Source organism: Brachyhypopomus gauderio, chromosome 10, assembly GCF_052324685.1.
Source record: "Brachyhypopomus gauderio isolate BG-103 chromosome 10, BGAUD_0.2, whole genome shotgun sequence".
NCBI lineage: Eukaryota > Metazoa > Chordata > Actinopteri > Gymnotiformes > Hypopomidae > Brachyhypopomus > Brachyhypopomus gauderio.
This window is the reverse complement of record NC_135220.1, coordinates 7,595,191-7,619,847: the sequence shown is the minus strand read 5'-3', so window position 1 is coordinate 7,619,847 and position 24,657 is coordinate 7,595,191. Positions and strand designations below refer to the sequence as shown.

At 42.4% G+C, this 24,657-nt stretch overlaps 11 non-coding genes across 11 annotated transcripts; all 11 read right to left on the bottom strand.

Annotated features, from left to right (window-relative positions):
- Positions 1-316: 316 nt before the first annotated feature.
- Positions 317-389, bottom strand: trnar-ccu (transfer RNA arginine (anticodon CCU)). The gene has a single exon. It is a non-coding gene; the product is annotated as a tRNA-Arg (tRNA).
- Positions 390-1,370: 981 nt separating this feature from the next.
- Positions 1,371-1,443, bottom strand: trnar-ccu (transfer RNA arginine (anticodon CCU)). Its single transcript has one exon. It is a non-coding gene; the product is annotated as a tRNA-Arg (tRNA).
- Positions 1,444-2,421: 978 nt separating this feature from the next.
- Positions 2,422-2,494, bottom strand: trnar-ccu (transfer RNA arginine (anticodon CCU)). Its single transcript has one exon. It is a non-coding gene; the product is annotated as a tRNA-Arg (tRNA).
- A 2,029-nt stretch (positions 2,495-4,523) lies between these two features.
- Positions 4,524-4,596, bottom strand: trnar-ccu (transfer RNA arginine (anticodon CCU)). The gene has a single exon. It is a non-coding gene; the product is annotated as a tRNA-Arg (tRNA).
- A 981-nt stretch (positions 4,597-5,577) lies between these two features.
- trnar-ccu (transfer RNA arginine (anticodon CCU)) lies at positions 5,578-5,650 on the bottom strand. Its single transcript has one exon. It is a non-coding gene; the product is annotated as a tRNA-Arg (tRNA).
- A 4,131-nt stretch (positions 5,651-9,781) lies between these two features.
- trnar-ccu (transfer RNA arginine (anticodon CCU)) lies at positions 9,782-9,854 on the bottom strand. The gene has a single exon. It is a non-coding gene; the product is annotated as a tRNA-Arg (tRNA).
- A 981-nt stretch (positions 9,855-10,835) lies between these two features.
- trnar-ccu (transfer RNA arginine (anticodon CCU)) lies at positions 10,836-10,908 on the bottom strand. Its single transcript has one exon. It is a non-coding gene; the product is annotated as a tRNA-Arg (tRNA).
- Positions 10,909-11,889: 981 nt separating this feature from the next.
- On the bottom strand, positions 11,890-11,962 carry trnar-ccu (transfer RNA arginine (anticodon CCU)). Its single transcript has one exon. It is a non-coding gene; the product is annotated as a tRNA-Arg (tRNA).
- A 4,137-nt stretch (positions 11,963-16,099) lies between these two features.
- On the bottom strand, positions 16,100-16,172 carry trnar-ccu (transfer RNA arginine (anticodon CCU)). Its single transcript has one exon. It is a non-coding gene; the product is annotated as a tRNA-Arg (tRNA).
- A 981-nt stretch (positions 16,173-17,153) lies between these two features.
- trnar-ccu (transfer RNA arginine (anticodon CCU)) lies at positions 17,154-17,226 on the bottom strand. The gene has a single exon. It is a non-coding gene; the product is annotated as a tRNA-Arg (tRNA).
- A 3,083-nt stretch (positions 17,227-20,309) lies between these two features.
- On the bottom strand, positions 20,310-20,382 carry trnar-ccu (transfer RNA arginine (anticodon CCU)). Its single transcript has one exon. It is a non-coding gene; the product is annotated as a tRNA-Arg (tRNA).
- Between the last annotated feature and the right edge of the window lie 4,275 nt (positions 20,383-24,657).

The window sequence follows — 24,657 nt, the reverse complement described above, 5'->3', positions numbered from 1 at the left end:
TTTTACAACACAAGCTTGAATTTGTAGGTTATTTTGAGTGTCTATTGGGATTTGCTAGAGTGAAGCATGAAGTGCCTTGAAGAGTTTCATTAAATTAAAACATTGAAAGAAATGCTATAGAGTGAATTCACCCTGTCTTTAGAGGCTTTCTATCAATTTTTGACTCACACCCCTCTGACATTGAAAGGTGTGCTATTTTTGGACTAAAGGAATGCTTTTTTAGGACTAAAGCTGACTTAGCAGAGGATGGTTTCGATCCATCGACCTCTGGGTTATGGGCCCAGCACGCTTCCGCTGCGCCACTCTGCTTTCCCAGCACCTCAGATGGGACTCGAACCCACAATCCCTGGCTTAGGAGGCCAGTGCCTTATCCATTAGGCCACTGGGGCTCTTGCTAAAGCTTGCGGATGTCCAGTACCCACGATGAACGCAACCTATACTTCTGGAATATATCAGAGGGCTCTGTTCTCAGTACAGTCTGTTCTAGTCAGACACCTGAGAGACAGAAAAATGAAAAGTCAGTACAATGCTTCAACTCAATTTTGTTTCTGTACTGCTTTGTGCAAACACGACCATAGCTGAAGGGAATTAGCAGATCTTTTGTCATTTCAATCATTATGAATTTCAGTTTCCCTTTCACCCACTGAGCAGGGGACTTAGCAGATCTTTTGTATTTTCAATCTTTCTGGATTTCAGTTTCCCTTTCACCCAATCTTTGATATCCAGTGACATTTGAAAAATCCACACGTTGTTCCGCGTCCATTCTTTTGGCCAAATATGTAGGAGAAGTCTGGAGGTCCTGGAGAAGATTTAGCAAGAGATCTTTGATAAGATAGGCCAGTGTAACACATCTCTCGACATTACCCCTTGTCATCACGCCATCTGTTGTCAGCAAATCAACCTCATGGCTCAAGGGAATTAGCAGATCTTTTGTACAAGCATATGAACATATCAACTTGGCAAACATGCTTTTAAGTTTTGAAATTTCCAGGTCTACTTCTAAACATCTTGTCGAGCACCATTTTCATTCACTTTCTTGAAAGGGACTTACATTTTTTACAACACAAGCTTGAATTTGTAGGTTATTTTGAGTGTCTATAGGGATTTGCTAGAGTGAAGCATGAAGTGCCTTGAAGAGTTTCATTAAATTAAAACATTGAAAGAAATGCTATAGAGTGAATTCACCCTGTCTTTAGAGGCTTTCTATCAATTTTTGACTCACACCCCTCTGACATTGAAAGGTGTGCTATTTTTGGACTAAAGGAATGCTTTTTTAGGACTAAAGCTGACTTAGCAGAGGATGGTTTCAATCCATCGACCTCTGGGTTATGGGCCCAGCACGCTTCCGCTGCGCCACTCTGCTTTCCCAGCACCCCAGATGGGACTCGAACCCACAATCCCTGGCTTAGGAGGCCAGTGCCTTATCCATTAGGCCACTGGGGCTCTTGCTAAAGCTTGCGGATGTCCAGTACCCACGATGAACGCAACCTATACTTCTGGAATATATCAGAGGGCTCTGTTCTCAGTACAGTCTGTTCTAGTCAGACACCTGAGAGACAGAAAAATGAAAAGTCAGTACAATGCTTCAACTCAATTTTGTTTCTGTACTGCTTTGTGCAAACACGACCATAGCTGAAGGGAATTAGCAGATCTTTTGTCATTTCAATCATTATGAATTTCAGTTTCCCTTTCACCTACTGAGCAGGGGACTTAGCAGATCTTTTGTATTTTCAATCTTTCTGGATTTCAGTTTCCCTTTCACCCAATCTTTGACATCCAGTGACATTTGAAAAATCCACACGTTGTTCCGCATCACCTCTTTTGGCCAAATATGTAGAAGTCTGGAGGTCCTGGAGAAGATTCAGCAAGAGATCTTTGATAAGATAGGCCAATGTAACACATCTCTCGACATTACCCCTTGTCATCACGCCATCTGTTGTCAGCAAATCAACCTCATGGCTCAAGGGAATTGGCAGATCTTTTGTACAAGCATATGAACATATCAGCTTGGCAAACATGCTTTTAAGTTTTGAAATTTCCAGGTCTACTTCTAAACATCTTGTCGAGCACCATTTTCATTCACTTTCTTGAAAGGGACTTAAATTTTTTACAACACAAGCTTGAATTTGTAGGTTATTTTGAGTGTCTATTGGGATTTGCTAGAGTGAAGCATGAAGTGCCTTGAAGAGTTTCATTAAATTAAAACATTGAAAGAAATGCTATAGAGTGAATTCACCCTGTCTTTAGAGGCTTTCTATCAATTTTTGACTCACACCCCTCTGACATTGAAAGGTGTGCTATTTTTGGACTAAAGGAATGCTTTTTTAGGACTAAAGCTGACTTAGCAGAGGATGGTTTCGATCCATCGACCTCTGGGTTATGGGCCCAGCACGCTTCCGCTGCGCCACTCTGCTTTCCCAGCACCTCAGATGGGACTCGAACCCACAATCCCTGGCTTAGGAGGCCAGTGCCTTATCCATTAGGCCACTGGGGCTCTTGCTAAAGCTTGCGGATGTCCAGTACCCACGATGAACGCAACCTATACTTCTGGAATATATCAGAGGGCTCTGTTCTCAGTACAGTCTGTTCTAGTCAGACACCTGAGAGACAGAAAAATGAAAAGTCAGTACAATGCTTCAACTCAATTTTGTTTCTGTACTGCTTTGTGCAAACACGACCATAGCTGAAGGGAATTAGCAGATCTTTTGTCATTTCAATCATTATGAATTTCAGTTTCCCTTTCACCCACTGAGCAGGGGACTTAGCAGATCTTTTGTATTTTCAATCTTTCTGGATTTCAGTTTCCCTTTCACCCAATCTTTGATATCCAGTGACATTTGAAAAATCCACACGTTGTTCCGCGTCCATTCTTTTGGCCAAATATGTAGAAGTCTGGAGGTCCTGGAGAAGATTCAGCAAGAGATCTTTGATAAGATAGGCCAGTGTAACACATCTCTCGACATTACCCCTTGTCATCACGCCATCTGTTGTCAGCAAATCAACCTCATGGCTCAAGGGAATTAGCAGATCTTTTGTACAAGCATATGAACATATCAACTTGGCAAACATGCTTTTAAGTTTTGAAATTTCCAGGTCTACTTCTAAACATCTTGTCGAGCACCATTTTCATTCACTTTCTTGAAAGGCACTTACATTTTTTACAACACAAGCTTGAATTTGTAGGTTATTTTGAGTGTCTATTGGGATTTGCTAGAGTGAAGCATGAAGTGCCTTGAAGAGTTTCATTAAATTAAAACATTGAAAGAAATGCTATAGAGTGAATTCACCCTGTCTTTAGAGGCTTTCTATCAATTTTTGACTCACACCCCTCTGACATTGAAAGGTGTGCTATTTTTGGACTAAAGGAATGCTTTTTTAGGACTAAAGCTGACTTAGCAGAGGATGGTTTCGATCCATCGACCTCTGGGTTATGGGCCCAGCACGCTTCCGCTGCGCCACTCTGCTTTCCCATCACCCCTGATGGGACTCGAACCCACAATCCCTGGCTTAGGAGGCCAGTGCTTTATCCATTAGGCCACTGGGGCTCTTGCTAAAGCTTGCGGATGTCCAGTACCCACGATGAACGCAACCTATACTTCTGGAATATATCAGAGGGCTCTGTTCTCAGTACAGTCTGTTCTAGTCAGACACCTGAGAGACAGAAAAATGAAAAGTCAGTACAATGCTTCAACTCAATTTTGTTTCTGTACTGCTTTGTGCAAACACGACCATAGCTGAAGGGAATTAGCAGATCTTTTGTCATTTCAATCATTATGAATTTCAGTTTCCCTTTCACCCACTGAGCAGGGGACTTAGCAGATCTTTTGTATTTTCAATCTTTCTGGATTTCAGTTTCCCTTTCACCCAATCTTTGACATCCAGTGACATTTGAAAAATCCACACGTTGTTCCGCGTCACCTCTTTTGGCCAAATATGTAGAAGTCTGGAGGTCCTGGAGAAGATTCAGCAAGAGATCTTTGATAAGATAGGCCAATGTAACACATCTCTCGACATTACCCCTTGTCATCACGCCATCTGTTGTCAGCAAATCAACCTCATGGCTCAAGGGAATTGGCAGATCTTTTGTACAAGCATATGAACATATCAGCTTGGCAAACATGCTTTTAAGTTTTGAAATTTCCAGGTCTACTTCTAAACATCTTGTCGAGCACCATTTTCATTCACTTTCTTGAAAGGGACTTAAATTTTTTACAACACAAGCTTGAATTTGTAGGTTATTTTGAGTGTCTATTGGGATTTGCTAGAGTGAAGCATGAAGTGCCTTGAAGAGTTTCATTAAATTAAAACATTGAAAGAAATGCTATAGAGTGAATTCACCCTGTCTTTAGAGGCTTTCTATCAATTTTTGACTCACACCCCTCTGACATTGAAAGGTGTGCTATTTTTGGACTAAAGGAATGCTTTTTTAGGACTAAAGCTGACTTAGCAGAGGATGGTTTCGATCCATCGACCTCTGGGTTATGGGCCCAGCACGCTTCCGCTGTGCCACTCTGCTTTCCCAGCACCCCAGATGGGACTCGAACCCACAATCCCTGGCTTAGGAGGCCAGTGCCTTATCCATTAGGCCACTGGGGCTCTTGCTAAAGCTTGCGGATGTCCAGTACCCACGATGAACGCAACCTATACTTCTGGAATATATCAGAGGGCTCTGTTCTCAGTACAGTCTGTTCTAGTCAAACACCTGAGAGACAGAAAAATGAAAAGTCAGTACAATGCTTCAACTCAATTTTGTTTCTGTACTGCTTTGTGCAAACACGACCATAGCTGAAGGGAATTAGCAGATCTTTTGTCATTTCAATCATTATGAATTTCAGTTTCCCTTTCACCCACTGAGCAGGGGACTTAGCAGATCTTTTGTATTTTCAATCTTTCTGGATTTCAGTTTCCCTTTCACCCAATCTTTGACATCCAGTGACATTTGAAAAATCCACACGTTGTTCCGCGTCACCTCTTTTGGCCAAATATGTAGGAGAAGTCTGGAGGTCCTGGAGAAGATTCAGCAAGAGATCTTTGATAAGATAGGCCAGTGTAACACATCTCTCGACATTACCCCTTGACATCACGCCATCTGTTGTCAGCAAATCAACCTCATGGCTCAAGGGAATTAGCAGATCTTTTGTACAAGCATATGAACATATCAGCTTGGCAAACATGCTTTTAAGTTTTGAAATTTCCAGGTCTACTTCTAAACATCTTGTCGAGCACCATTTTCATTCACTTTCTTGAAAGGGACTTACATTTTTTACAACACAAGCTTGAATTTGTAGGTTATTTTGAGTGTCTATTGGGATTTGCTAGAGTGAAGCATGAAGTGCCTTGAAGAGTTTCATTAAATTAAAACATTGAAAGAAATGCTATAGAGTGAATTCACCCTGTCTTTAGAGGCTTTCTATCAATTTTTGACTCACACCCCTCTGACATTGAAAGGTGTGCTATTTTTGGACTAAAGGAATGTTTTTTTAGGACTAAAGCTGACTTAGCAGAGGATGGTTTCGATCCATCGACCTCTGGGTTATGGGCCCAGCAAGCTTCCGCTGCGCCACTCTGCTTTCCCAGCACCCCAGATGGGACTCGAACCCACAATCCCTGGCTTAGGAGGCCAGTGCCTTATCCATTAGGCCACTGGGGCTCTTGCTAAAGCTTGCGGATGTCCAGTACCCACGATGAACGCAACCTATACTTCTGGAATATATCAGAGGGCTCTGTTCTCAGTACAGTCTGTTCTAGTCAGACACCTGAGAGACAGAAAAATGAAAAGTCAGTACAATGCTTCAACTCAATTTTGTTTCTGTACTGCTTTGTGCAAACACGACCATAGCTGAAGGGAATTAGCAGATCTTTTGTCATTTCAATCATTATGAATTTCAGTTTCCCTTTCACCCACTGAGCAGGGGACTTAGCAGATCTTTTGTATTTTCAATCTTTCTGGGTTTCAGTTTCCCTTTCACCCAATCTTTGATATCCAGTGACATTTGAAAAATCCACACGTTGTTCCGCGTCCATTCTTTTGGCCAAATATGTAGAAGTCTGGAGGTCCTGGAGAAGATTCAGCAAGAGATCTTTGATAAGATAGGCCAGTGTAACACATCTCTCGACATTACCCCTTGTCATCACGCCATCTGTTGTCAGCAAATCAACCTCATGGCTCAAGGGAATTAGCAGATCTTTTGTACAAGCATATGAACATATCAACTTGGCAAACATGCTTTTAAGTTTTGAAATTTCCAGGTCTACTTCTAAACATCTTGTCGAGCACCATTTTCATTCACTTTCTTGAAAGGGACTTACATTTTTTACAACACAAGCTTGAATTTGTAGGTTATTTTGAGTGTCTATTGGGATTTGCTAGAGTGAAGCATGAAGTGCCTTGAAGAGTTTCATTAAATTAAAACATTGAAAGAAATGCTATAGAGTGAATTCACCCTGTCTTTAGAGGCTTTCTATCAATTTTTGACTCACACCCCTCTGACATTGAAAGGTGTGCTATTTTTGGACTAAAGGAATGCTTTTTTAGGACTAAAGGTGACTTAGCAGAGGATGGTTTCGATCCATCGACCTCTGGGTTATGGGCCCAGCACGCTTCCGCTGCGCCACTCTGCTTTCCCAGCACCCCAGATGGGACTCGAACCAACAATCCCTGGCTTAGGAGGCCAGTGCCTTATCCATTAGGCCACTGGGGCTCTTGCTAAAGCTTGCGGATGTCCAGTACCCACGATGAACGCAACCTATACTTCTGGAATATATCAGAGGGCTCTGTTCTCAGTACAGTCTGTTCTAGTCAGACACCTGAGAGACAGAAAAATGAAAAGTCAGTACAATGCTTCAACTCAATTTTGTTTCTGTACTGCTTTGTGCAAACACGACCATAGCTGAAGGGAATTAGCAGATCTTTTGTCATTTCAATCATTATGAATTTCAGTTTCCCTTTCACCCACTGAGCAGGGGACTTAGCAGATCTTTTGTATTTTCAATCTTTCTGGATTTCAGTTTCCCTTTCACCCAATCTTTGACATCCAGTGACATTTGAAAAATCCACACGTTGTTCCGCATCACCTCTTTTGGCCAAATATGTAGAAGTCTGGAGGTCCTGGAGAAGATTCAGCAAGAGATCTTTGATAAGATAGGCCAATGTAACACATCTCTCGACATTACCCCTTGTCATCACGCCATCTGTTGTCAGCAAATCAACCTCATGGCTCAAGGGAATTGGCAGATCTTTTGTACAAGCATATGAACATATCAGCTTGGCAAACATGCTTTTAAGTTTTGAAATTTCCAGGTCTACTTCTAAACATCTTGTCGAGCACCATTTTCATTCACTTTCTTGAAAGGGACTTACATTTTTTACAACACAAGCTTGAATTTGTAGGTTATTTTGAGTGTCTATTGGGATTTGCTAGAGTGAAGCATGAAGTGCCTTGAAGAGTTTCATTAAATTAAAACATTGAAAGAAATGCTATAGAGTGAATTCACCCTGTCTTTAGAGGCTTTCTATCAATTTTTGACTCACACCCCTCTGACATTGAAAGGTGTGCTATTTTTGGACTAAAGGAATGCTTTTTTAGGACTAAAGGTGACTTAGCAGAGGATGGTTTCGATCCATCGACCTCTGGGTTATGGGCCCAGCACGCTTCCGCTGCGCCACTCTGCTTTCCCAGCACCCCAGATGGGACTCGAACCAACAATCCCTGGCTTAGGAGGCCAGTGCCTTATCCATTAGGCCACTGAGGCTCTTGCTAAAGCTTGCGGATGTCCAGTACCCACGATGAACGCAACCTATACTTCTGGAATATATCAGAGGGCTCTGTTCTCAGTACAGTCTGTTCTAGTCAGACACCTGAGAGACAGAAAAATGAAAAGTCAGTACAATGCTTCAACTCAATTTTGTTTCTGTACTGCTTTGTGCAAACACGACCATAGCTGAAGGGAATTAGCAGATCTTTTGTCATTTCAATCATTATGAATTTCAGTTTCCCTTTCACCTACTGAGCAGGGGACTTAGCAGATCTTTTGTATTTTCAATCTTTCTGGATTTCAGTTTCCCTTTCACCCAATCTTTGACATCCAGTGACATTTGAAAAATCCACACGTTGTTCCGCATCACCTCTTTTGGCCAAATATGTAGAAGTCTGGAGGTCCTGGAGAAGATTCAGCAAGAGATCTTTGATAAGATAGGCCAATGTAACACATCTCTCGACATTACCCCTTGTCATCACGCCATCTGTTGTCAGCAAATCAACCTCATGGCTCAAGGGAATTGGCAGATCTTTTGTACAAGCATATGAACATATCAGCTTGGCAAACATGCTTTTAAGTTTTGAAATTTCCAGGTCTACTTCTAAACATCTTGTCGAGCACCATTTTCATTCACTTTCTTGAAAGGGACTTACATTTTTTACAACACAAGCTTGAATTTGTAGGTTATTTTGAGTGTCTATTGGGATTTGCTAGAGTGAAGCATGAAGTGCCTTGAAGAGTTTCATTAAATTAAAACATTGAAAGAAATGCTATAGAGTGAATTCACCCTGTCTTTAGAGGCTTTCTATCAATTTTTGACTCACACCCCTCTGACATTGAAAGGTGTGCTATTTTTGGACTAAAGGAATGCTTTTTTAGGACTAAAGCTGACTTAGCAGAGGATGGTTTCGATCCATCGACCTCTGGGTTATGGGCCCAGCACGCTTCCGCTGCGCCACTCTGCTTTCCCAGCACCCCTGATGGGACTCGAACCCACAATCCCTGGCTTAGGAGGCCAGTGCTTTATCCATTAGGCCACTGGGGCTCTTGCTAAAGCTTGCGGATGTCCAGTACCCACGATGAACGCAACCTATACTTCTGGAATATATCAGAGGGCTCTGTTCTCAGTACAGTCTGTTCTAGTCAGACACCTGAGAGACAGAAAAATGAAAAGTCAGTACAATGCTTCAACTCAATTTTGTTTCTGTACTGCTTTGTGCAAACACGACCATAGCTGAAGGGAATTAGCAGATCTTTTGTCATTTCAATCATTATGAATTTCAGTTTCCCTTTCACCCACTGAGCAGGGGACTTAGCAGATCTTTTGTATTTTCAATCTTTCTGGATTTCAGTTTCCCTTTCACCCAATCTTTGACATCCAGTGACATTTGAAAAATCCACACGTTGTCCCGCGTCACCTCTTTTGGCCAAATATGTAGAAATCTGGAGGTCCTGGAGAAGATTCAGCAAGAGATCTTTGATAAGATAGGCCAATGTAACACATCTCTCGACATTACCCCTTGTCATCACGCCATCTGTTGTCAGCAAATCAACCTCATGGCTCAAGGGAATTGGCAGATCTTTTGTACAAGCATATGAACATATCAGCTTGGCAAACATGCTTTTAAGTTTTGAAATTTCCAGGTCTACTTCTAAACATCTTGTCGAGCACCATTTTCATTCACTTTCTTGAAAGGGACTTAAATTTTTTACAACACAAGCTTGAATTTGTAGGTTATTTTGAGTGTCTATTGGGATTTGCTAGAGTGAAGCATGAAGTGCCTTGAAGAGTTTCATTAAATTAAAACATTGAAAGAAATGCTATAGAGTGAATTCACCCTGTCTTTAGAGGCTTTCTATCAATTTTTGACTCACACCCCTCTGACATTGAAAGGTGTGCTATTTTTGGACTAAAGGAATGCTTTTTTAGGACTAAAGCTGACTTAGCAGAGGATGGTTTCGATCCATCGACCTCTGGGTTATGGGCACAGCACGCTTCCGCTGCGCCACTCTGCTTTCCCAGCACCTCAGATGGGACTCGAACCCACAATCCCTGGCTTAGGAGGCCAGTGCCTTATCCATTAGGCCACTGGGGCTCTTGCTAAAGCTTGCGGATGTCCAGTACCCACGATGAACGCAACCTATACTTCTGGAATATATCAGAGGGCTCTGTTCTCAGTACAGTCTGTTCTAGTCAGACACCTGAGAGACAGAAAAATGAAAAGTCAGTACAATGCTTCAACTCAATTTTGTTTCTGTACTGCTTTGTGCAAACACGACCATAGCTGAAGGGAATTAGCAGATCTTTTGTCATTTCAATCATTATGAATTTCAGTTTCCCTTTCACCCACTGAGCAGGGGACTTAGCAGATCTTTTGTATTTTCAATCTTTCTGGATTTCAGTTTCCCTTTCACCCAATCTTTGATATCCAGTGACATTTGAAAAATCCACACGTTGTTCCGCGTCCATTCTTTTGGCCAAATATGTAGGAGAAGTCTGGAGGTCCTGGAGAAGATTTAGCAAGAGATCTTTGATAAGATAGGCCAGTGTAACACATCTCTCGACATTACCCCTTGTCATCACGCCATCTGTTGTCAGCAAATCAACCTCATGGCTCAAGGGAATTGGCAGATCTTTTGTACAAGCATATGAACATATCAGCTTGGCAAACATGCTTTTAAGTTTTGAAATTTCCAGGTCTACTTCTAAACATCTTGTCGAGCACCATTTTCATTCACTTTCTTGAAAGGGACTTAAATTTTTTACAACACAAGCTTGAATTTGTAGGTTATTTTGAGTGTCTATTGGGATTTGCTAGAGTGAAGCATGAAGTGCCTTGAAGAGTTTCATTAAATTAAAACATTGAAAGAAATGCTATAGAGTGAATTCACCCTGTCTTTAGAGGCTTTCTATCAATTTTTGACTCACACCCCTCTGACATTGAAAGGTGTGCTATTTTTGGACTAAAGGAATGCTTTTTTAGGACTAAAGCTGACTTAGCAGAGGATGGTTTCGATCCATCGACCTCTGGGTTATGGGCCCAGCACGCTTCCGCTGCGCCACTCTGCTTTCCCAGCACCTCAGATGGGACTCGAACCCACAATCCCTGGCTTAGGAGGCCAGTGCCTTATCCATTAGGCCACTGGGGCTCTTGCTAAAGCTTGCGGATGTCCAGTACCCACGATGAACGCAACCTATACTTCTGGAATATATCAGAGGGCTCTGTTCTCAGTACAGTCTGTTCTAGTCAGACACCTGAGAGACAGAAAAATGAAAAGTCAGTACAATGCTTCAACTCAATTTTGTTTCTGTACTGCTTTGTGCAAACACGACCATAGCTGAAGGGAATTAGCAGATCTTTTGTCATTTCAATCATTATGAATTTCAGTTTCCCTTTCACCCACTGAGCAGGGGACTTAGCAGATCTTTTGTATTTTCAATCTTTCTGGATTTCAGTTTCCCTTTCACCCAATCTTTGATATCCAGTGACATTTGAAAAATCCACACGTTGTTCCGCGTCCATTCTTTTGGCCAAATATGTAGGAGAAGTCTGGAGGTCCTGGAGAAGATTTAGCAAGAGATCTTTGATAAGATAGGCCAGTGTAACACATCTCTCGACATTACCCCTTGTCATCACGCCATCTGTTGTCAGCAAATCAACCTCATGGCTCAAGGGAATTAGCAGATCTTTTGTACAAGCATATGAACATATCAACTTGGCAAACATGCTTTTAAGTTTTGAAATTTCCAGGTCTACTTCTAAACATCTTGTCGAGCACCATTTTCATTCACTTTCTTGAAAGGGACTTACATTTTTTACAACACAAGCTTGAATTTGTAGGTTATTTTGAGTGTCTATAGGGATTTGCTAGAGTGAAGCATGAAGTGCCTTGAAGAGTTTCATTAAATTAAAACATTGAAAGAAATGCTATAGAGTGAATTCACCCTGTCTTTAGAGGCTTTCTATCAATTTTTGACTCACACCCCTCTGACATTGAAAGGTGTGCTATTTTTGGACTAAAGGAATGCTTTTTTAGGACTAAAGCTGACTTAGCAGAGGATGGTTTCAATCCATCGACCTCTGGGTTATGGGCCCAGCACGCTTCCGCTGCGCCACTCTGCTTTCCCAGCACCCCAGATGGGACTCGAACCCACAATCCCTGGCTTAGGAGGCCAGTGCCTTATCCATTAGGCCACTGGGGCTCTTGCTAAAGCTTGCGGATGTCCAGTACCCACGATGAACGCAACCTATACTTCTGGAATATATCAGAGGGCTCTGTTCTCAGTACAGTCTGTTCTAGTCAGACACCTGAGAGACAGAAAAATGAAAAGTCAGTACAATGCTTCAACTCAATTTTGTTTCTGTACTGCTTTGTGCAAACACGACCATAGCTGAAGGGAATTAGCAGATCTTTTGTCATTTCAATCATTATGAATTTCAGTTTCCCTTTCACCTACTGAGCAGGGGACTTAGCAGATCTTTTGTATTTTCAATCTTTCTGGATTTCAGTTTCCCTTTCACCCAATCTTTGACATCCAGTGACATTTGAAAAATCCACACGTTGTTCCGCATCACCTCTTTTGGCCAAATATGTAGAAGTCTGGAGGTCCTGGAGAAGATTCAGCAAGAGATCTTTGATAAGATAGGCCAATGTAACACATCTCTTGACATTACCCCTTGTCATCACGCCATCTGTTGTCAGCAAATCAACCTCATGGCTCAAGGGAATTAGCAGATCTTTTGTACAAGCATATGAACATATCAACTTGGCAAACATGCTTTTAAGTTTTGAAATTTCCAGGTCTACTTCTAAACATCTTGTCGAGCACCATTTTCATTCACTTTCTTGAAAGGGACTTACATTTTTTACAACACAAGCTTGAATTTGTAGGTTATTTTGAGTGTCTATAGGGATTTGCTAGAGTGAAGCATGAAGTGCCTTGAAGAGTTTCATTAAATTAAAACATTGAAAGAAATGCTATAGAGTGAATTCACCCTGTCTTTAGAGGCTTTCTATCAATTTTTGACTCACACCCCTCTGACATTGAAAGGTGTGCTATTTTTGGACTAAAGGAATGCTTTTTTAGGACTAAAGCTGACTTAGCAGAGGATGGTTTCGATCCATCGACCTCTGGGTTATGGGCCCAGCACGCTTCCGCTGCGCCACTCTGCTTTCCCAGCACCCCAGATGGGACTCGAACCAACAATCCCTGGCTTAGGAGGCCAGTGCCTTATCCATTAGGCCACTGGGGCTCTTGCTAAAGCTTGCGGATGTCCAGTACCCACGATGAACGCAACCTATACTTCTGGAATATATCAGAGGGCTCTGTTCTCAGTACAGTCTGTTCTAGTCAGACACCTGAGAGACAGAAAAATGAAAAGTCAGTACAATGCTTCAACTCAATTTTGTTTCTGTACTGCTTTGTGCAAACACGACCATAGCTGAAGGGAATTAGCAGATCTTTTGTCATTTCAATCATTATGAATTTCAGTTTCCCTTTCACCTACTGAGCAGGGGACTTAGCAGATCTTTTGTATTTTCAATCTTTCTGGATTTCAGTTTCCCTTTCACCCAATCTTTGACATCCAGTGACATTTGAAAAATCCACACGTTGTTCCGCATCACCTCTTTTGGCCAAATATGTAGAAGTCTGGAGGTCCTGGAGAAGATTCAGCAAGAGATCTTTGATAAGATAGGCCAATGTAACACATCTCTCGACATTACCCCTTGTCATCACGCCATCTGTTGTCAGCAAATCAACCTCATGGCTCAAGGGAATTGGCAGATCTTTTGTACAAGCATATGAACATATCAGCTTGGCAAACATGCTTTTAAGTTTTGAAATTTCCAGGTCTACTTCTAAACATCTTGTCGAGCACCATTTTCATTCACTTTCTTGAAAGGGACTTACATTTTTTACAACACAAGCTTGAATTTGTAGGTTATTTTGAGTGTCTATTGGGATTTGCTAGAGTGAAGCATGAAGTGCCTTGAAGAGTTTCATTAAATTAAAACATTGAAAGAAATGCTATAGAGTGAATTCACCCTGTCTTTAGAGGCTTTCTATCAATTTTTGACTCACACCCCTCTGACATTGAAAGGTGTGCTATTTTTGGACTAAAGGAATGCTTTTTTAGGACTAAAGCTGACTTAGCAGAGGATGGTTTCGATCCATCGACCTCTGGGTTATGGGCCCAGCACGCTTCCGCTGCGCCACTCTGCTTTCCCAGCACCCCTGATGGGACTCGAACCCACAATCCCTGGCTTAGGAGGCCAGTGCTTTATCCATTAGGCCACTGGGGCTCTTGCTAAAGCTTGCGGATGTCCAGTACCCACGATGAACGCAACCTATACTTCTGGAATATATCAGAGGGCTCTGTTCTCAGTACAGTCTGTTCTAGTCAGACACCTGAGAGACAGAAAAATGAAAAGTCAGTACAATGCTTCAACTCAATTTTGTTTCTGTACTGCTTTGTGCAAACACGACCATAGCTGAAGGGAATTAGCAGATCTTTTGTCATTTCAATCATTATGAATTTCAGTTTCCCTTTCACCCACTGAGCAGGGGACTTAGCAGATCTTTTGTATTTTCAATCTTTCTGGATTTCAGTTTCCCTTTCACCCAATCTTTGATATCCAGTGACATTTGAAAAATCCACACGTTGTTCCGCGTCCATTCTTTTGGCCAAATATGTAGGAGAAGTCTGGAGGTCCTGGAGAAGATTTAGCAAGAGATCTTTGATAAGATAGGCCAGTGTAACACATCTCTCGACATTACCCCTTGTCATCACGCCATCTGTTGTCAGCAAATCAACCTCATGGCTCAAGGGAATTGGCAGATCTTTTGTACAAGCATATGAACATATCAGCTTGGCAAACATGCTTTTAAGTTTTGAAATTTCCAGGTCTACTTCTAAACATCTTGTCGAGCACCATTTTCATTCACTTTCTTGAAAGGGACTTAAATTTTTTACAACACAAGCTTGAATTTGTAGGTTATTTTGAGTGTCTATTGGGATTTGCTAGAGTGAAGCATGAAGTGCCTTGAAGAGTTTCATTAAATTAAAACATTGAAAGAAATGCTATAGAGTGAATTCACCCTGTCTTTAGAGGCTTTCTATCAATTTTTGACTCACACCCCTCTGACATTGAAAGGTGTGCTATTTTTGGACTAAAGGAATGCTTTTTTAGGACTAAAGCTGACTTAGCAGAGGATGGTTTCGATCCATCGACCTCTGGGTTATGGGCCCAGCACGCTTCCGCTGCGCCACTCTGCTTTCCCAGCACCCCTGATGGGACTCGAACCCACAATCCCTGGCTTAGGAGGCCAGTGCTTTATCCATTAGGCCACTGGGGCTCTTGCTAAAGCTTGCGGATGTCCAGTACCCACGATGAACGCAACCTATACTTCTGGAATATATCAGAGGGCTCTGTTCTCAGTACAGTCTGTTCTAGTCAGACACCTGAGAGACAGAAAAATGAAAAGTCAGTACAATGCTTCAACTCAATTTTGTTTCTGTACTGCTTTGTGCAAACACGACCATAGCTGAAGGGAATTAGCAGATCTTTTGTCATTTCAATCATTATGAATTTCAGTTTCCCTTTCACCCACTGAGCAGGGGACTTAGCAGATCTTTTGTATTTTCAATCTTTCTGGATTTCAGTTTCCCTTTCACCCAATCTTTGACATCCAGTGACATTTGAAAAATCCACACGTTGTCCCGCGTCACCTCTTTTGGCCAAATATGTAGGAGAAGTCTGGAGGTCCTGGAGAAGATTTAGCAAGAGATCTTTGATAAGATAGGCCAGTGTAACACATCTCTCGACATTACCCCTTGTCATCACGCCATCTGTTGTCAGCAAATCAACCTCATGGCTCAAGGGAATTGGCAGATCTTTTGTACAAGCATATGAACATATCAGCTTGGCAAACATGCTTTTAAGTTTTGAAATTTCCAGGTCTACTTCTAAACATCTTGTCGAGCACCATTTTCATTCACTTTCTTGAAAGGGACTTAAATTTTTTACAACACAAGCTTGAATTTGTAGGTTATTTTGAGTGTCTATTGGGATTTGCTAGAGTGAAGCATGAAGTGCCTTGAAGAGTTTCATTAAATTAAAACATTGAAAGAAATGCTATAGAGTGAATTCACCCTGTCTTTAGAGGCTTTCTATCAATTTTTGACTCACACCCCTCTGACATTGAAAGGTGTGCTATTTTTGGACTAAAGGAATGCTTTTTTAGGACTAAAGCTGACTTAGCAGAGGATGGTTTCGATCCATCGACCTCTGGGTTATGGGCCCAGCACGCTTCCGCTGCGCCACTCTGCTTTCCCAGCACCTCAGATGGGACTCGAACCCACAATCCCTGGCTTAGGAGGCCAGTGCCTTATCCATTAGGCCACTGGGGCTCTTGCTAAAGCTTGCGGATGTCCAGTACCCACGATGAACGCAACCTATACTTCTGGAATATATCAGAGGGCTCTGTTCTCAGTACAGTCTGTTCTAGTCAGACACCTGAGAGACAGAAAAATGAAAAGTCAGTACAATGCTTCAACTCAATTTTGTTTCTGTACTGCTTTGTGCAAACACGACCATAGCTGAAGGGAATTAGCAGATCTTTTGTCATTTCAATCATTATGAATTTCAGTTTCCCTTTCACCCACTGAGCAGGGGACTTAGCAGATCTTTTGTATTTTCAATCTTTCTGGATTTCAGTTTCCCTTTCACCCAATCTTTGATATCCAGTGACATTTGAAAAATCCACACGTTGTTCCGCGTCCATTCTTTTGGCCAAATATGTAGGAGAAGTCTGGAGGTCCTGGAGAAGATTTAGCAAGAGATCTTTGATAAGATAGGCCAGTGTAACACATCTCTCGACATTACCCCTTGTCATCACGCCATCTGTTGTCAGCAAATCAACCTCATGGCTCAAGGGAATTAGCAGATCTTTTGTACAAGCATATGAACATATCAACTTGGCAAACATGCTTTTAAGTTTTGAAATTTCCAGGTCTACTTCTAAACATCTTGTCGAGCACCATTTTCATTCACTTTCTTGAAAGGGACTTACATTTTTTACAACACAAGCTTGAATTTGTAGGTTATTTTGAGTGTCTATAGGGATTTGCTAGAGTGAAGCATGAAGTGCCTTGAAGAGTTTCATTAAATTAAAACATTGAAAGAAATGCTATAGAGTGAATTCACCCTGTCTTTAGAGGCTTTCTATCAATTTTTGACTCACACCCCTCTGACATTGAAAGGTGTGCTATTTTTGGACTAAAGGAATGCTTTTTTAGGACTAAAGCTGACTTAGCAGAGGATGGTTTCAATCCATCGACCTCTGGGTTATGGGCCCAGCACGCTTCCGCTGCGCCACTCTGCTTTCCCAGCACCCCAGATGGGACTCGAACCCACAATCCCTGGCTTAGGAGGCCAGTGCCTTATCCATTAGGCCACTGGGGCTCTTGCTAAAGCTTGCGGATGTCCAGTACCCACGATGAACGCAACCTATACTTCTGGAATATATCAGAGGGCTCTGTTCTCAGTACAGTCTGTTCTAGTCAGACACCTGAGAGACAGAAAAATGAAAAGTCAGTACAATGCTTCAACTCAATTTTGTTTCTGTACTGCTTTGTGCAAACACGACCATAGCTGAAGGGAATTAGCAGATCTTTTGTCATTTCAATCATTATGAATTTCAGTTTCCCTTTCACCTACTGAGCAGGGGACTTAGCAGATCTTTTGTATTTTCAATCTTTCTGGATTTCAGTTTCCCTTTCACCCAATCTTTGACATCCAGTGACATTTGAAAAATCCACACGTTGTTCCGCATCACCTCTTTTGGCCAAATATGTAGAAGTCTGGAGGTCCTGGAGAAGATTCAGCAAGAGATCTTTGATAAGATAGGCCAATGTAACACATCTCTTGACATTACCCCTTGTCATCACGCCATCTGTTGTCAGCAAATCAACCTCATGGCTCAAGGGAATTAGCAGATCTTTTGTACAAGCATATGAACATATCAACTTGGCAAACATGCTTTTAAGTTTTGAAATTTCCAGGTCTACTTCTAAACATCTTGTCGAGCACCATTTTCATTCACTTTCTTGAAAGGGACTTACATTTTTTACAACACAAGCTTGAATTTGTAGGTTATTTTGAGTGTCTATAGGGATTTGCTAGAGTGAAGCATGAAGTGCCTTGAAGAGTTTCATTAAATTAAAACATTGAAAGAAATGCTATAGAGTGAATTCACCCTGTCTTTAGAGGCTTTCTATCAATTTTTGACTCACACCCCTCTGACATTGAAAGGTGTGCTATTTTTGGACTAAAGGAATGCTTTTTTAGGACTAAAGCTGACTTAGCAGAGGATGGTTTCGATCCATCGACCTCTGGGTTATGGGCCCAGCACGCTTCCGCTGCGCCACTCTGCTTTCCCAGCACCCCAGATGGGACTCGAACCAACAATCCCTGGCTTAGGAGGCCAGTGCCTTATCCATTAGGCCACTGGGGCTCTTGCTAAAGCTTGCGGATGTCCAGTACCCACGATGAACGCAACCTATACTTCTGGAATATATCAGAGGGCTCTGTTCTCAGTACAGTCTGTTCTAGTCAGACACCTGAGAGACAGAAAAATGAAAAGTCAGTACAATGCTTCAACTCAATTTTGTTTCTGTACTGCTTTGTGCAAACACGACCATAGCTGAAGGGAATTAGCAGATCTTTTGTCATTTCAATCATTATGAATTTCAGTTTCCCTTTCACCTACTGAGCAGGGGACTTAGCAGATCTTTTGTATTTTCAATCTTTCTGGATTTCAGTTTCCCTTTCACCCAATCTTTGACATCCAGTGACATTTGAAAAATCCACACGTTGTTCCGCATCACCTCTTTTGGCCAAATATGTAGAAGTCTGGAGGTCCTGGAGAAGATTCAGCAAGAGATCTTTGATAAGATAGGCCAATGTAACACATCTCTCGACATTACCCCTTGTCATCACGCCATCTGTTGTCAGCAAATCAACCTCATGGCTCAAGGGAATTGGCAGATCTTTTGTACAAGCATATGAACATATCAGCTTGGCAAACATGCTTTTAAGTTTTGAAATTTCCAGGTCTACTTCTAAACATCTTGTCGAGCACCATTTTCATTCACTTTCTTGAAAGGGACTTACATTTTTTACAACACAAGCTTGAATTTGTAGGTTATTTTGAGTGTCTATTGGGATTTGCTAGAGTGAAGCATGAAGTGCCTTGAAGAGTTTCATTAAATTAAAACATTGAAAGAAATGCTATAGAGTGAATTCACCCTGTCTTTAGAGGCTTTCTATCAATTTTTGACTCACACCCCTCTGACATTGAAAGGTGTGCTATTTTTGGACTAAAGGAATGCTTTTTTAGGACTAAAGCTGACTTAGCAGAGGATGGTTTCGATCCATCGACCTCTGGGTTATGGGCCCAGCACGCTTCCGCTGCGCCACTCTGCTTTCCCAGCACCCCTGATGGGACTCGAACCCACAATCCCTGGCTTAGGAGGCCAGTGCTTTATCCATTAGGCCACTGGGGCTCTTGCTAAAGCTTGCGGATGTCCAGTACCCACGATGAACGCAACCTATACTTCTGGAATATATCAGAGGGCTCTGTTCTCAGTACAGTCTGTTCTAGTCAGACACCTGAGAGACAGAAAAATGAAAAGTCAGTACAATGCTTCAACTCAATTTTGTTTCTGTACTGCTTTGTGCAAACACGACCATAGCTGAAGGGAATTAGCAGATCTTTTGTCATTTCAATCATTATGAATTTCAGTTTCCCTTTCACCCACTGAGCAGGGGACTTAGCAGATCTTTTGTATTTTCAATCTTTCTGGATTTCAGTTTCCCTTTCACCCAATCTTTGATATCCAGTGACATTTGAAAAATCCACACGTTGTTCCGCGTCCATTCTTTTGGCCAAATATGTAGGAGAAGTCTGGAGGTCCTGGAGAAGATTTAGCAAGAGATCTTTGATAAGATAGGCCAGTGTAACACATCTCTCGACATTACCCCTTGTCATCACGCCATCTGTTGTCAGCAAATCAACCTCATGGCTCAAGGGAATTGGCAGATCTTTTGTACAAGCATATGAACATATCAGCTTGGCAAACATGCTTTTAAGTTTTGAAATTTCCAGGTCTACTTCTAAACATCTTGTCGAGCACCATTTTCATTCACTTTCTTGAAAGGGACTTAAATTTTTTACAACACAAGCTTGAATTTGTAGGTTATTTTGAGTGTCTATTGGGATTTGCTAGAGTGAAGCATGAAGTGCCTTGAAGAGTTTCATTAAATTAAAACATTGAAAGAAATGCTATAGAGTGAATTCACCCTGTCTTTAGAGGCTTTCTATCAATTTTTGACTCACACCCCTCTGACATTGAAAGGTGTGCTATTTTTGGACTAAAGGAATGCTTTTTTAGGACTAAAGCTGACTTAGCAGAGGATGGTTTCGATCCATCGACCTCTGGGTTATGGGCCCAGCACGCTTCCGCTGCGCCACTCTGCTTTCCCAGCACCTCAGATGGGACTCGAACCCACAATCCCTGGCTTAGGAGGCCAGTGCCTTATCCATTAGGCCACTGGGGCTCTTGCTAAAGCTTGCGGATGTCCAGTACCCACGATGAACGCAACCTATACTTCTGGAATATATCAGAGGGCTCTGTTCTCAGTACAGTCTGTTCTAGTCAGACACCTGAGAGACAGAAAAATGAAAAGTCAGTACAATGCTTCAACTCAATTTTGTTTCTGTACTGCTTTGTGCAAACACGACCATAGCTGAAGGGAATTAGCAGATCTTTTGTCATTTCAATCATTATGAATTTCAGTTTCCCTTTCACCCACTGAGCAGGGGACTTAGCAGATCTTTTGTATTTTCAATCTTTCTGGGTTTCAGTTTCCCTTTCACCCAATCTTTGACATCCAGTGACATTTGAAAAATCCACACGTTGTTCCGCGTCACCTCTTTTGGCCAAATATGTTGGAGAAGTCTGGAGGTCCTGGAGAAGATTCAGCAAGAGACTTCTAAACATTTTGTCGAGCACCATTTTCATTCACTTTCTTGAAAGGGACTTAATGCTGCAATTCGGTTCATGTTAAAACTCCCTCCCTCTGGGAAATCACACTTTGAAACCCACATGTGAAATTGTTTCAAACTTTCGGACCCATACCGTTCTTGTACCTTATTCTAGGATGTTCACGCAGTGACTCACTGACCTCACCGTCAGTACGACTACTATTACATCCGCCCATTTTGCTGCTTCCGCGGAGAGAGACAACTACTCACCCACGCTCTCTCATACCACAAACACTCACACTGTCAAGGCAGGCCCCAGCACTGCCCCGCCCATGACCACCAGAGGGCGCTCGCGGTCTACATCACGTAGACGCAATCAGCGGAGATGACACTCAGCTGTTTTGCTCCCTTCTTAGGGAGGCTAGCTGAGTTGTTTGTTTCTCTAGAGGAGTCAGCCGTTGCTTTTATTCTCTCTCTCTTCTTTCGAGCTGTTTTCTTCAAGTGTCTTACTTCTGCGCCCGTTTGCGTCCATCTCAAGTTTTTCCCCCGCTATATTTTTCTCTTGTTTCTCTCTCTGATCATTTTGGGAAGTTTTTATTTCGCCGTTCCATATTGGTGAGCCGGTTCTTCCCCCGGCGGTTTTTGTTTCCCTTTTGTTATCATTTATTCGCGTTGAGTATTTTTCCGCGTCTCTTTAGTTTCATGGTTTTGCATTTCCTTTGTTTTGTTGCATACATCGCGTTGAGCAGTTCTGCGTTTCTTTTGTTTTTGCGCGCTGTGTTTTTCGTAGACTACTTACCTCGCGTTTAGTTTATTCCGCGTTTCTTTCAGTTGGTGATTTTCCTGCGTGATGCCTACACTAAGACGTTTTCTTTTGTATCTTTTCCCCCGAACGTTTTGGCGGTGGTCTCGGTTTTTTGTTTTGTTTTGGCGTTTGGGTTTAATACAACCCTACGCGGTGTATGCGCGTTCGCGTACCGCCGCATAAGACCACGTGGTTTATGCGCGTTTGCGTGTCCACGCTTAACACGCAGAGCACCTTCACTCTCACTGGTGTTTTCTGCGAACTGTGTACAGTACTCGTCAGCCCACAGTTAAGCGCGGCCACCTGGTGCTCAACTTCCAGCCAAGGGTGAAACTCCCAATCACTCAGTTACCCTACCTGGTAACCATGGGCGCAGTTGGAAATTCTGAAGTGAGAGGGACCAAGCTGTACAATATATATATGCTTGTAGATGCTAGATTTCGGATGGGGTCAATATAAATCTGGAGGGGACATGTCCCCCCTCGTCCCCAGTGCCATCTGCGCCCCTGCGATGTGACCACCAATGGTGCCACCTGTATACCCCCCGTGGAGTTCGACCGCCAAAACCTCTCGACTCTTTTCGAGTTGGATCCCTTGATCCTGACAGTTCGCTATGAACTGCGTCTGGCGTCGCCTGTGTATACACACACCAGGAGAGAAGTCATAAACTCTGCAATAAGTGTATCTAAATACTTTAGTTGTACTCACCAGGGTTTAATTGTTCGTTTCTGGGAAAACTCCTCGCTGAGGAGGCAGTCACCTGCGAGTCCCGCTCAATGTAATTTGTCGTTGGCTGGATGAAGTAAGGCCTTCAGGAGCTAACCGCTTTGATCTCCCCCTCAGGTGTGCCATCCTCAGTCGTGGAGTCCACGGACGTAATTTGGGGGGGGGGGGGGGGGCGGGGGGGGACATGTCCCCCCCACTTTTTCAAAAGCCGGTGTTGGTCCCCCCCAGTTTTTACGGTTAAAACCAAATATTTAAATAGCGACGAATCCATGTCCCCCCCACTTTTGAAATCAAAATTACGTCCATGGTGGAGTCCCATCTGGGGTGCCAAAATGTGTTAAATGGTGAGCACAATAAAAGTCAGAAGCAGTTGGGTTAGATAATAAAGTACAATGATTTATTTTAACAAAGCATGGATTAACTCTGAGATCTGTTACAAACACACAAGGTGTCTGTCGCAGAGAGCTAATTCCCCATTCCGAACTCTCATCTTTTATACGTTTAATCATCAATACACACAGTGTCCATGAGGTGATCAACCAAATGTGATTGGACAATACATGAAATAATTAACACTGATTTGACAGATGCATATGATGCATGCCCCCTCCACGCTCAGCATCCTCATGATGGCGTGACAGACTGAGTGTCGCCGTAGTCCTTTCCAAGTAGAGATTAGGCGCCTCCAACGAGGTCAGTTTAGGAACACCAGAGGAACATCAGATTAGGCCTCAGCCGAGGCCGTCCAGGGAGCACACACACACACATCTGAGGCCTACTGAAGCCACGAGGATGGCTTCAGTGCCATGATTAACACACGTATATGTAAAAAGATCTCTAACACCTATATCTAATGTGTTTAATGTATACTAAGAAAGCCTGACATAAATGGAAATCATCAAATTTCCATCACAGTCGGTAATAGAGATGCATGAATACCGATACTGGTATCGGGTATTTGCCCAATACTATGTCAATTTACCCTACTTGTAATCGCAAACAAGGCTGCAATACCAACATCCGATACATTGGCTGTGTTCGAAATAGCCTACTACATACTACTGGTGTACTGATCGAGCCCCAAATCAGTATGCCGTATGCAGTATGTGACCAAAATGAAATTTTTCCAGTACGCGAAACATACCCGGATGACCTACTACTTCCACAATATATTCCAGTACGCGAACAGAGCTATCTTCGTGGTGTACTGCATCCCATCATGCAACGCTACGTTCACGTGACCCCGTAGTATGCTTTGCTTTTGTCGCATACTGGAAACTGTACTGCATACTACTACGAGGACCAGTATGCAGTATCCAGTATGTAGTAGGCTATTTCAAACAGAGCCATTGTTTCCAGTGGACGTAAACCATGTTATGCTAATGAGCAGACAACTCAACATGTCGGCGATCTGGAATTATTTCACAATTAGTAATGACAACCCAAGCAAAGCAGACTGCAAACTGTTCTATGAAAATATCAAGAGGAGGTACCTCTGCATCTTCCTACAACACGAGTAACCTGAGAAAGCATCTTAAAATGAAACACAAACTCGAGGAGTTCACTGCTAACAGAACACGGCATCAACACAGGTGGGAACCCTGAGGATGGGCGTGACAGACAGAGGGGAAACCAAGGGAACGGGAAGCTAGGCGGGACAAGGGAGGAGGGGGGAGCTGGATGTGACACTCACAGGTAAAAACATGCAGAGATGCTTCTTTTCCTGAAGAAGAACCTGCCACTTACAGTTGTAAAAAAAGATTAGCTTTTAGTAAAATACTGTAAGTAAAAATACAAAAAAAATTGTTTTGTGTTGACATGGTGATTAGTAAAAATGTTCATGTTCAAATAAATTATAGGTCATGCACTGTTTTATGTTGGTTTTGTATTGATTTCATTGCACTATTTTACATTTATAACTAAACTATTACATAATGCTCCTGACTAATTCTATATAAGTATTGGTATCAGTATCAGCAAGTACAAAAGTACACATACTTGTACACATACTTGGTAATGAGTGAAATCAGACAGAGTGAGATACAGAACAACGGCTTGGTAATGCAAGTCCTTTCTGTTTGCAATGCAAGGAGGCAATACTTCACAATGGTGTATTGAGTAGGGTGGATTTGAATAACTAATTGAATTCAGGTGTGCTGGTCAGTATTCTGGTGACGGTGCCCTCTGACGGTCCTGGTGTGATCGGAATCTCTGATACAAGGCTTACATTTGCATCCATGCCCTGGATCCTTACAGCTGACTAAAAGACAACTCTGACCAAAGCTCCCAGAGTTCAGTGGTGGATTATGGGTGATCT